This window comes from Castor canadensis, chromosome 8, assembly GCF_047511655.1.
Source record: "Castor canadensis chromosome 8, mCasCan1.hap1v2, whole genome shotgun sequence".
Lineage (NCBI taxonomy): Eukaryota > Metazoa > Chordata > Mammalia > Rodentia > Castoridae > Castor > Castor canadensis.
This window is the reverse complement of record NC_133393.1, coordinates 6,719,404-6,733,190: the sequence shown is the minus strand read 5'-3', so window position 1 is coordinate 6,733,190 and position 13,787 is coordinate 6,719,404. Positions and strand designations below refer to the sequence as shown.

Sequence of the window (13,787 nt, the reverse complement as noted above, 5' to 3'; positions counted from 1 at the left end):
TGAAAGAATGTAGAGCTTGTATTTAATTCAGCTCTGTGCCCAGGCCTCAATCATCACAGTGCTAACTTCAATATATAGTGGGATGCTTCACAGGACAGTTACTTGAATATGGGAGAACAGAGGGAGGACTTTATTTCACCACTTTATAGAGCTTGACCCATTTCTGAATGCTAAAATAAAAAGCAGGGCTGAAATCAGCCTTTGGCTGTGACCCTTAAATTGCTTGTTAAGATTTTCATGAAAGCTGACTATGTCCCATAAGTGACCTTGGGTAATTTTATAAAAATCAATCAACCATCATTATTGTTACTTCCCCTCTAAGATAAATAAATGAGCACAATTTTTATATGTAATCACTTATTTCCATTAAACATCTCTTTTTATTTCTTTTCAAGGGAAGTAAAAGAGACTTTTAACAGCTAGGTAATGTTTGCAAAGTACATCAAAACCTACTTTTAGTTAACCCTACAATTAGCCATCCTCTGTAATGACCACAAAATAATTTGTTGTGTTTTTTAGAGAAAACAAATACACAGCTCTATTTCCCCTTACTGAAAAATAAATCTAAAGTAGAAGTATTTTACCATACTTTATTATTCTTCAAAATGGCTGGCCATCCCTACTGTCTTCAACTGTTTCCTTCCACTCTCTTTTGGACTGTTCCCTGTCAGGCTTTTGCCTGCCTTCTCTGTCAAGGTCATATATAGCAAACACTTTGGTGAATATAGGCCTCAGCTTTCCTGAGTGGCCAGCAGCATTTGACACACTTGGTCGCTCATTTTTCCTGGAACTCCTTCCTTCCCCCCACATGCTCTGCACTGTGTTATTCTGGCTTTCCTCCTACCTCCTAGGTATCCCCTTCTCAGCCCCTTCTGCCTAATTTCTCTGACTTTATCAACCACCTACAACTAGTGTGTCCCAAGCACAGTCTTCTGTCCATTTTCTTTTCAGTCTATGTTTACTGCCTTGGCTGTCCCATTTTATCTCAAGGTTTTAAACACCACTGTATCTAATTGCTGATGACCCCTAAATTTTTATTTTTACTTCTGCCCTCAGCTCAAAAGTTGTATACCCAACTGCCTAGTCAACATCTCTTTGCCCACAACCAATCCCTCAGGAAATCTGATGCTTTCTGCTTTCAAAATGTTCCCATGATTTCAACTGCTTTCACCACTTCCACGTATACCTTTTGGCTCTGAGTCATTCTCATCTCAGTTCTGAACTGTAACAGCCCTAAACTTAGTTCTGTGCTTCTTCCCTCACCTCACCTCTGGATCAGCTCTCAAAACAGCATCCAGTGTGGTTGGATTTCCTTTTAAATTAAGCTATGTCACATTACCTCTCTGCTCAAATGCTTCCAATGGCTCCCTCCACACTCAGAATCAAAGCCTACCAGACCCATCAGGGTCAGTGTTCTCTGTATTCTTCTCTTGCTCACAGTACTCCTGAAACTCTCACCTTCTTGCTCCTCCTGCCTCACAGCATTTGCCTATGCTATGTGAAAATCCTCCTAGTCACCTTCCTCAGTCTGTCCTCCATGACCACATTTTGTGCTGCATTTTACTCTATGATTGGAAGCAAATGTAACAAAAATATACTTCACTTACTTTTTTATTGTTTCCCTCATAAAAATAAAGTACATAAGAGCAAGATCGTGATCTGTTTTGTTCACAACCATAGTCCCTATGCCAGGCACACAGGAAATGTAATAAGTGATCACTAAATACTTGTTGAATAAAAAGAAGTTGTATCTATGGAAGTAAGTGAGGTCTCCCGGAGAAGATGTAGAATGAAAACAGAAGAACAATAAGAGAGGGGAGAAAAATAAAGAGAAACTGTCAAACACCCACATGTAAGGAGTAAAATAAGGACAAGAAGTAGCAAGATTCTTGAGAGTAGGTCAAAAAATTAAATGAACCAGAGGAAGAATCAGAAGAGAGTAGAGACAAGGTCTCTGAGAAAAGTCTTAAGAGTTGTGAAGGTGGCATTGAAGGTGTGAGACCATAAATGTCATTTTTAGAAGATCAAATGAGAAAGAGTCAGTGTGTTGAGGGAGGAGGTGAATGTCAGGTGATGAAATGAACCCAGGAGTTAACCCAGGAAGAATGATTCCATTTGTAAGCAGAGGGAAGATTAGAAATGAATGGAAGTAAAATCCAAGCAGAGCCTGAGGACCACAATTAATTAATCTGTATCCCAAACTAGATGATTTGTTTACTCAAACTACCTAAGTTTGAGGAGGTAAACTATCCGATTTATTTACTTACATTAACTAACCTCTTAATACCTTTAGCAGCCTGTATCTCACTACTTTTCAGTTCTTTAGAAGTCAAATCAATAGTTAATGGAGCCTGTGGAATTCCTTTCCCCTGGAGAATTACAGGTGATCATCCATTCAGGACAGACAGACACTGCTCTGCCTCGATAAGGGATGCTGGCTGTGACCTGGACAGAGTTAGGATACAGCACCATACCCTGCTGCACTGTGCTGCTCTGGGGGGGGTGGGAGGCAGGAGGAGGTGAGGAAGAGCAGAGGAGAGCAGAATTTAGGGAAGGCAGCCACAGCCTGCAGCCTGTAATGTGATGGGGACGCACACAGTTTCCTTTGTTGGCAAGATCCGGATTAGACTTGTGCCTGATCCACTGGAGCAGAGCCTAGGAAGCCTTCGAGGTGGGCTTGTCCCCGGCCAGAGAGGCGGAAAATCAATTTGGCTGGCAAACGAGATCCCCCAAGAGCTCAGTCCACGCTCCATAATCCTATCCACTAGCAGCTCAAGAAATAGATGCCTGGTCCCTCACATATTCATGGGGGATGGGACGCATAAATCAGGCTTTAAGGATTGGGAGCAAAGGGAATGGACTCTCTGGCTGGCTACTAATTAATCAAGCACAGAACACCTAAACCTAGCAACCTGGGACGGAGCCATGCACACACAGGCGGGCAAAGGCTGCTCTGCTATGTTTCCCGTTTCTTTTGCATTTCAATTAAAATAGATATCCCTTTAAGCTGATGTTGCTCATGCATCTCCCTTGTTCTTCCTTTAATTAAAAAACATGCTTATTGTAATACTTGCCAGAATCACTTTAACAGTATTTTAATTGTAATGTCTCTGCCTGATTAAAAAAAGAAAATATGAACTAGAAAATGTTTGCAAAGCACTCTCAGGATGCAGAAAAAGAACCGTACACCTCCTTGAAATGGATGCCACCTACTAATTCCTTAATTAGCCTAATACTGCAGTCAAATAGGCAAGAGAGAGGGAATAAAATATATCTGAAATAAAATCACTGACTCAGAGCTGCAAACAAGAGCACTTGGAAGAAATGGTTTTCATCAGCTCAGATTTCCCTGGCAGAATAGAGAACTGCATCCACCTAAATGTGCTATACTAGGACAGGCCCATTCAATGTGGCAACCCTAGTTTCCACTGCTCTTTGCAAAAGGGTCATATAGTCTTTGGGAAAAGAGCAGCAGGGCCAGTTAATTGCCTTCTAGTCCTGACAATTCTACAGGATTTTCTTTATTGTTTTAATCTGGTTCTCAAACTTAGGCATGTGTCAGAGTCACCTTGATATCTTAAAACACAGATGGGGGAGGGGGTTCTACCCCAAAGGAAGTTTCCAATGGAAGCAAGAATTTGTATTTTATACAAGTTCCCTGATGACGCTGATGCTGTGGATTGGGGACCACCCACTGAGAACGTTAGGTATTCCTGTACTATGATAAGTAAATTAAGTGATTGTTTGAGGTGTCCATCGTCCTGTGGTGGTGCGTGCTGTCATCTAAAACAGGCTATAGATTAATTAATTCCCTTGGTCATCCATGTACTGCTATTATCCAGCCTCCCTGCCAGGTGCTGAAATAAGAATACGTAAAAACAGAGAGTCACAGTGAAACTGAATGACTCCAGGAAAATGGAAATATACCTGTTTTAAGTGAATTGGCCTACTTTACAGATAAGTGAGAGATAATAAAATTTCAGCCCAGACTTTTGCTTTTCCTACAAAATATAAAACTCAGTAAGTCAATGTTATGTCTGAATTAACTCTATATTAATTACAAAGTATAAAAAGGTTTGTGGAAGAAAACTTTATAGAAATATTGAAAAGAATTCAAACACTGAGATATAAATAAGTACAACTGTCATTATAAGTATTGTTATCAATTACTATGTAACTGAACCTTCATTACCTTTCAATCTCCAAAAAAATCATTATATTCTTACCAACAATTCTTATATTTAAGTGCTCAAGGCCCTGATCTATTCCATAGGTTTCAAAAGCTATTTCTAAAGAGATAGAATAGACCCCCAAAAAACCTCTTTTCCCTAAAGTCTGTGCCAGATAAAAATCTCCCCAGTTACCAAATCACTCAAACAATCTTCCTTCTTTATATCAGTTCTTTTAGCATTGACCAATCACATTTCTGGCCAGTTTGAAATGTGACACACTTCTCAGAGCAATCCATTTTTCAGAAGATTTCAAATATAATTACTCTCTGAATATTGTAAACATGATGTGACCACAGCAAAACAATATTAGAAGTGAAAGATAAGTTATTTGTTATAGTCATTTAAAAAGTGAGACTATATCCTACCTTTACCTGGCCCCCGGAATATTATATAGAAAGCATGAGAATCAATAATAATGAAACAGTTTCCAATATACATTTATCTACACAAGAATCCCAGATATGAAAGTATCCCCGATTTCTAGCTGCATTCTTAGTCTGGATAAATAGGATCTAGGGATCATTAATCAACAAATGAGAGGTAAGGAGAGAGCAAGTCCTGGAGGACCCTGTAAGTCATATTAAGTTTAGACTTGAATTTAAGGGCTAATGGAAAGCCAATGAAGGGTTTACATAAGGAAGTTTGAAACATTTACCTTTCATTACTGAAAATTCTGTGCTAGAAAGGAACTGGTCCCTTTCAGTAGCATTTTTCATATTATAATATCCAAGTTGTCAAGACACAAAACTGTAAATTGTTAAATATCTATCTGTCTGTCTGTCTGCCCTTCTGTTGAAAGCATGTCCTTTCTCACAGCAGTGGCTTATCTCTCATTTAAAGCTAATAAGTGTGTCTGGGACTGTTCTCTGAAGGTAAATAATGTAAGTCATTGTCTGACTGGAAAAAATAAGGGGTTTCAGAGCCAAGTATCCCCCACATTAAAAAGCCTTTGTCTCTGATCTCCTGATACACAAATAGAAAATGAAATTGGTCACTGTCTGGACTAATTCTCTAAAATTTGAGGGTTCCAGGATGGACTCTGACTATTGAGAAATTTATAACTAGCATTAATTTGCCTCCTCCAGTCAGAAACTCATTCATTAGCTCCTCATTCAACAATTATTTGAGTACCTATTACATACATGGGTGCATAATAGCGATGTAAATTTAAAAGTGAACAAAAACGACCAGGCTCCTGCTTTCCTTAGCTTATAGTCTAAGTCTACAAACTTCCCCAGCAGTGGAAGGAAGTTAAAAAGCACCCTCACATTATATCTGCAAAGAACCAAATTTAAAACAAATCAGGTTCTTAGTAAATTTGAAATTCTACCACTAATCCACTTAGCTTTTAGACAGCAACTTGTCCTCAAGAAAAGGCTGACACATAAAGACATCCAAGGTAAAGGAAGTTAAGGATACAGTTAAAAAACATTCAGGTTCGGAGCAAGCATGTTGGTATACATCTGTAATCCCAGCTACTTGGGAGGCAGAGATGGGAGAATCACAGTTTAAGTCCAGCCCAGGCAAAAGTTAGCAAGACTCTGCTTCAAAAATGCACTAAAGGCAAAAGAACTAGCAATGTGGTTCAAGTGGAAGAGTGTTTGCCTAACAAGCGTGAGGCTCTGTGTTCAATTTCCAATACCAAAAAAGAAAAAACTCAAGTTAATTGTTTCTGATTCAGACTTCTTCATCAAGCTTCCCCTTTAGATTATTGCACAGACCAGCCCAGTATGGCGCACCTGCTCACAAGCGTAGGAAGAATTACTATCTCCTTTACTACTATTCTTCCACAGGGCTGCATGCACAAAAAAAATTAATGAGGGCTAAAGTAAGCTACTTTTCTTCTGCAAATGAAAGACAATCACCCTTATTTCCATGTTGATCATCAATTCAAGGATGAGAGGAGTAACCCAAGGCCACTGGAGAGTGATTGCATCACATTTGATCCCAGGTTCCCATTTGCTGACCACACTTCAATGAGCCAACCCTGGCCCTAATCATCTCATCCCCTGCCTTGAAGGGTAGCTATGTTTTGACTAAAAAAGAAGGCAATTGAGTCAATCATGGCCAACTCATAGATCAATTATTTTGAATTTACCAATTTGTAATAAACTTTACCAACCCACAAAAAGCTTTATGTTGACCAAGGCATTCTGTAGCTACAGAAAAAAACATGAATGCAAAATATTTCAGTTCTTTCAAAACTCCAGCTTGTGTTCAGATGGATTTCCTTTTAATCTATGCTGCTATCTATGAACTCTTGAAACTGTAGGCACAAGGTAATCTGCAAAAAGACTCACACAGGCTTAATGTCCAGATGCCCACAAACGATAGCACAGGGAAGCTGTATTTCATAGCATTCCTACTACACTGCATTGTAACACATTACTGATGGATCTGAGGCTAGTTCAGTGTTAATTAAAAGCAATGGAGTATCCTGGTTCCTCGTGTGATGGTTAATCTTCATTATCAACTTGATTGAATTAAGAAATGTCTAGGAGGTTGGTAAAGCATACTCTGGGTGTGTCAGGGTGTTTTCAGAGACAATGAGATGATGACTGTGACCTAATGAATAGGTTAACCCCTTGATGGACTCATAATCTATGGCATTGTTGGGAGGTGGTAAAAAGTAGGAGGCAGCTCCAGTACCATCAAAAAATAAATAAGTAAGAGGTGGGCCCTACATGGAAGATGTAGCTCACTGGGAGGCTTGTCCTTGGGAGCTTGTTTTTCCCAGACCCCTTTCTGTATTACCTCTCCCTATCTCTGCTTCCTGGCCACCGTGATGTGAGCTGCTCTGCTCCACTTGCCCTCAACACCATGATGGACTAACACCCTTGAAACCATGAACCAACATAAATAATTCCTCCTTTTAAGTTGTTCTCTCAGGTATTTGATCACAGCTATGAAAAGCTAACTAATACACCTGGGATAAAAAGGACTGTGGAAAGTACATCATTTGATGTTTCACTCTGAAATCCTCCATCTTTTGCCAAGGATGAAGAAAGCTGACAATGAGCCTGGCAATGAGTTAAGAAATGATGCTTCATCTCAATAAGCCAGCAATATGTATTTTTAAGTACAGAATCCACAGATATGATAGTCTCAGAAACATCTAAGTGTCCTTAAAATTTTGGACTAAGAAGAAAGTTTAGAGAAAATTAGACCACTTTCTAAGTTACACCAGAAAACATGCTTCCATGAAGTCAAAGCCACAAAGAGAATGGAGGTAGGCAAATGAACAGACTCTGCTACTTTCAACTCTGCATCCCTTCCCTTCTCAAGAAATAGAAGGAAAACCATTTCAATATGCATGCTGAAGATAACAGGGGAAAAAGCAATTCAAGGTCTTTATTACCCCCTAATTATTTCAATAATCCAGTTTGCTTTATATATAGAAGCAGCCACTCTCTGTAAATAAAATTGCGACTTCAGCCTGGTATTCAGCCATCTCTTCTGTTATCTCTGCTGGTCCAAAAGAAACAACAAACATTAATTGAATTCTTACTCTGAACCAGGTTCTGTCCAAAGCTAAGGCTTCAAAAATATTGCCTCATTTAATATTCAAAACACCTGTATGTAGAAGAGGGCAGAACAGGTTCTGCCTGGAAGAAAGGAGGGTGGGGGGGAGATGAACGGGGTGGGGATGGGGGGAGAAATGGCCCAAACAATGTATGCAAATATGAATAAATTTTAAAACAAAGAAATTTCCTGGTCTTGTAGGTTCCTCTCTCTTCCTCAAAGTGAGCCACCATGGGCTGCATCTGCACAGACAGTGGTCTCTAAGTTTCAAGATATGTATAATCTTCTCCTCATGGAATGTGGGTTAAACAGGCTGCTTCCTTCAGTGGCTTCCCTTTTGTCCATTTATAGAATATTTATTCTGTGGAATTGCTGTTTACTTAAGCAGTTAGGATTTTTTTTTATCATTATTTGTGTGTAAGAGTTTAATGACAGAACGATGCCTTAGGATGCAAGTGTCAAACTTTTGTACAGAATTGGAAAAAATTCTTGGATGAAATAAAATTTATTTAGGAAAATTTGGTGGTATATGAAGTTATCATTTGATCTTTCCTAGATATGTGCTTGTTTATTGTGTGGTTTGTCAAAAATTGGAATGACATAATTCGTTTCATTTTCTCTTGTATTAAATAGGATTTAAATTTGATTAAAAAAACACCTGTATGAGGCAGCTAATACATTGTAATATTGCTACACAACAAACAATAAATGCAAGCTGTCAATGTCACTGCTGCTATCACTAGAATCAGGCATTACCCTAGTGAGGAAAAACCTGAAGCTTACAGAGGCCCTCAATTTGCTCAAGGTCACAGAGATGGTAAATGGTGACGCCACGATTCAGACTCAGTTCCTTCTGGTTTGAAAGTCTGCCAAGCATTTAACCGCCTTGGTATACACCAGCAGACCAAGTAATAGAAAATCACATGAAAGGGAGCCAGTGCACTATTAAGCAGCAATAAAGACTGGAAGCAAGTCTCTGCTCAAGCATTTAAAGTATTAGTATTGTGGGCAATAAGAAACTACAAAGTGTCCTCCTTTTATTTGTATATAGCTAAGGTACACAACTTGATGTGTGTGTGTGTGTGTGTGTGTACATGTGTGTAATTACTACTGTCTAACAAGTTAGCATATCCACCAACTCACAGCTGCCATACTTGTGTGTGTACAGGGGCAAAGAGAGAGAAAAATACCTAAAATCTAAAACCTCACAGGAATAGATCATCTCCCCTAATTGACTCTGTATTCATTGTTATTCTAAGCAGCTTCACGTCAAGTTGCTTGACCACAAGATCAGAAGCAGACTCTTTGCTTTGTTCAGAAATATGAAATTTTCCCCAAGAACAAGCCCAAGATTCTTGCCTGGGATACACCATGCTCTGACAAAAGAGTCTTTGTTTTTATGGTTCATCATAATGACTTAGAATAAAAATATTTTAATTCAGCAATGCCTATGGCTGTTGGGCATCTTAACATGAAAGAATAAAAAATATAATTAACAAAACTAAGGCAATATGCCTATTTCCATCCCTGCTCATTAGTATTAATTAAGTAATTAATTCTCCTTTGTGTTTAACAGTATACTTTAAAATATTTTTTAAAGGAGGGAGGGAGAGACAGAGGGAAAAACCAGAGATGGAAGTAGATGAAAGCTCTGGATCATTTTCTAATTAAAGTAAATTTGTACTAAATACAGCTGAATCTCTTAGCATGGTCACAGAAATCTGGCATTTTTCAATAAGGTTTGAGAACCAGGACATTTAGCATCATAAATAATAGCATAAAGTTTGTCTCTATTGCCATTTCCCAGCTATCACAAGGAAATTTACAGTGTTTATTTTCCTCCTATATAAGTCATGTTTATAAGAAAAATGTCAAGGCCAGACATGCTGGCTCACACCTGTAGTCCCAGCTACTTGAGAGGCAGAGATCAGGAAGACTGTGGTGTAAGGTCAGCTCAGGCAACAATTTAACAAGATCCATCTCAATCAATAAGCCAGAAATGGTGGCACTGATCTGTGATTTCAGCTACTACTCAGGAGGCCATAGGTAGGATGATCACAGTCTAAGGCCAGCCCTAGGCAAAAACACAAGCTCCTGCCTAAAAAACAACTAAAGCAAAAAAAGGTCTGGGATATTGTTCACGTGGAAGAGCACTTGCCTAGGAAGCCTGATGTTCAGGGTTCAATCTTCAGTACCACCATCAAAAAAAATTTCCTTAAGTCAACTCTATCTTAAGGTGGAACTATAGATGAGGAACAAGTGTTCACAACTTTTGAGGCTCATATTTGTCAGTTTTGATTTCCCTGACATAAGAGCCTACTTCTCTATATATTAGGATGCTGGTTTCCTTAATGGGAAAATAATGCAGAGGATGTGTTTCTTCATAAAGTACTTCAAAGTCTTCTTAGGTGATCTACTTTCACTCTTATTCAGTACAAATCCTTTTGGAGAATGCGTAATTTCTGTAGAATGCATTTTTGTAATGTTATAGAAATGACCAAGAAAGAATTCTCTCATAAAGCTTTTCATTTTGTTGGTAAAAATCTTTTGAAAAAAATATTTGGGACCTTGAAATTTCTCATGCTTTATCTTAATCTGTAGATGTAAATCAGGAAAGTAAAGAAAGTTCCACTCAGCTATTTTTCTGATACCATGAGCAGATATGAAAAATGAAGGCAGTAACAGATGTGAGTGAATTGTTACTGGTGATTTTGATGATGATGACAATGACTCAATCTTACATTCAAATATCTCTTTATTAGCCTGCAATAATTTAGAGGTTTAAAGCAACACTATATTATCAAGTATATATTTGGGAGTTGAGGTTCTTCATCAGTAAAGACATTCTTCAAATGCCTCTTAGAAGGAGAAAAATAACTTACCAATGAATTTTATTTTCTTAGTAATGCATAATTTTATGCATTGCATACATTTATATATATTTTATGGTTGTGCAGGTGAACATATGTGTACATCAATGTACATACATGCATGGTATGTGTATATGTGGGCATGCTATGTATCTTCCAGAGCAACTAAGTTCAATGAAAGTAAACTAGGTGGGAACAATGATACTTAAGAGAGCTAGGTTTTAAATGCATACTTATTAAATTTCATTCAGTGGATGAACTCTGCATGATTTTCTTCTCCATTCATATAACAATTAATACATAATTTTGAGCCTTCATTATTTGTCATGGGCTAGTCTAGAATCTGAATAGAAAATAGTAGATAAATTTGTGAAGTCCTTTGCTTTTTGAAACTTATTCTAGTAGAGGAGAGAGATTGTAAGCAAACAAGTATATTTATAGAATAGCAAGTGGTAATAATAGCTGATGAAGGAAAAAAGAAACAAAAGGATAGAGAATAATAAGGAATGGTTATAATTTTGAAAAAGATGACTAGTAATCCCTCTCCGATAAGTTGATACATTCTCAAAAAGTAAATGAAACAAATGAGGCAGCCACATGAATCTAGAGGACAAACATTCCAGGAAAAGGACAAGGTCTGGAAGCAGGTATATTCATAGAAGAGCTTATTCATAGTGAACAAGGAATATGGGCTCAAAGAAGGAATCAGAGGTTAAGTAGTAGTAAAGACTTTAGATTTCATTCCTAGCAAGATGAGAAGCCATTAGAGGGTTTCAAAGAGACAAGTAACAAGACTCAATATATTTTTAATGGTCAGGGACTATAAAGTGTTAAGTAAGCTTTGGCATATAGTATAAAAGCCAAATACCAACAACTTCAACACAAGAAGTCTGTTTCTCTATCACAAAAGGTCATTTCAGTGGTGTGGAATCCAGTGCTACTGGAACCAATTCAAATCCAAAGAGAGCAGGGTCCTGGATTTCTTCTATCCTCCTTCTCCAATCTTATCCAATAACCTGAAGATCTAAAATGGTGGCTGAAAACATAGCTGTCACATTTAAATGACAGTACGTAAGAAACAGGAAGAAAGAAGAACAAGTATGCCTCATTCTGAGTCAGCTCTAATTTAGGAAATTTCCCAGATAGCCCACACAACTTCCCTCTCATATCTCACTGTCCAGCTCTTAGCCACAAGACAATGTCTAACTACAAAGGATGACAAAAAAACATAGCATTTTAGCTGGGTACATTGATGCCACAATGAAATTAGGGGTTTGTTAATAAGAAATACAAAAAAGTAGAAACACTGGAACCAATTCAAAGGCAATGCTTAACATTCCAGGCCAAAAGTTGTCAATGTTAGGACTAGACTGATGCAAGGCAATGGAAGTGTGGACATATGGAACACATGTTGAAGTGCCAGCCAGCAGTGTTCACTGACAGGTTGATCACAGAATCTGAGAAAAAACTCGAATGTCTTCAACATCTTTAACCTGAGCCACTAGCTGCATTCAGTTGCAACAAGTGAGACAGGGAAGTTCCTCAGACCTTGATTGATTTTGCATGTGTATTAATATCTATGTGATCAAAATATACGCCAGATCCAAATGACATGTTCTTCATTCTCTCCACAATCCAACTCTGATCTCACACCCTTGACACCCTGATTACTCCAGCCTATGCTCTACCTCACTACCTGTATCACCTCTTTTAGAACTACAAACTTGGTTCTTTTGTATTCACTCCCCAGTTATTTTTCCTTTAGTAATATTACATATTATTCTTCATTTCCTTATATTACACAGAGAGTTCCTAGACCACTTAATAAGCACTCAAAAATTACCTACTGAACAAAATTTAATCTGTGCCCTTTCTCTGTTCTCACTATTTCTAGAAGCTATAGCCCAAACCTCTATGCACTCTAGGCAGACTTGCTCCCTGCAAACAACTCCTGTATGCTACTTGTATAGAAGATGGTATCAAACTACTTATCCTCACATTCCTCCTAACCATCCTCCTCTCCAGCACAAGAGTCTGTCCTTCCAAACATAGCTTACTGATTCTAAATAAAATAAGAATAAAATACTGCCTAAGCCAGGAGTATCAAGGAAAACCACTGGTCATGGCAACATATTTGGGTTATTCGGTTCTTGAAATCTCTAAGAGAAGCCATATATACATATTTTTTTTCTCCTACTCTTTGGTCCCCTCTGCTGCTTCTTTGCTATCTTCAGTATCATATCCTATCACTATCATTCCTTGATTGAACATTTACCAGAAATAATAGTACATCCTGAGACAGTAATCCAAGGCTTTGAGCTGGGAAACTTCTCCCAAATGGTTGTAGCTATATAAAGTCAAGACTCTTAAACACCTGCAGTGCACTCCATCCTCCAGCAGAATTTGAGTCCGATGGGGATAGCCCTGGTTAAAGACTTGACATGAAAATCTTTTCTGTGAGATGAGGCTTCAGGTTTGTAATTTTCCTTTGTCATTGCTAGTCTTTAGCTAGTTGACGGCTGTCAATAGATCCACACTCCCCAAAGCAACTAGCTATTCACACACACCACACACACACACACACACACACACACACACACCACCCCACAAAGACAGAGCAAGAGCCCATGCTCATGCTGACAGAACATTTTCCCCTGAAGGGCATTAATTAACTGATTTGACAGAAAACTTCTTGCTAGCAGAGGAGGGATAAAAGCTTTCAGAATACAGAATGACAAAATACCTAATCAGAAATACCTGATTCAGTCTGTAACAGACAGGTATCAAAACTACATTATTCTATCTCCTTAAAATACTTTATGTTTCAATCATGCTCGTGTTTTAACTAAAGTAAATGTTTGTATGAGTGTTTGATGCATTTATAGTAAGGAATGGCGTTTTGGTGTAGAGTTGTATAGACATCTATAACTAATGACATCTCCCAAGCAATTTTTATTTGCCAATGGAAAAAAAAGGACTTTGATAACCATTCCTCATTATCAGCCCCTGAGGTAGGCAATGTTTTTTATTGTCATTAAACAGATAAGGAAACAAGCACTCAAAGAGGTGAAATGAGTTAGCCATTTGGCCTGGTGGTAGAAGAGTTGAAATCTGAATTCTCAGTCTCCTCCAACTTCCTCAACCCTAGAGCTATGTGGCGAGT

General features: G+C 38.2%; 1 protein-coding gene across 9 annotated transcripts in view; it reads right to left on the bottom strand.

The window, feature by feature from the left end:
* The window catches only part of Pkhd1 (PKHD1 ciliary IPT domain containing fibrocystin/polyductin), a 468,594-nt gene that overhangs the window by 315,912 nt on the left and 138,895 nt on the right, over positions 1–13,787 (bottom strand). The gene's annotated exons all lie outside the window — the stretch shown is intronic.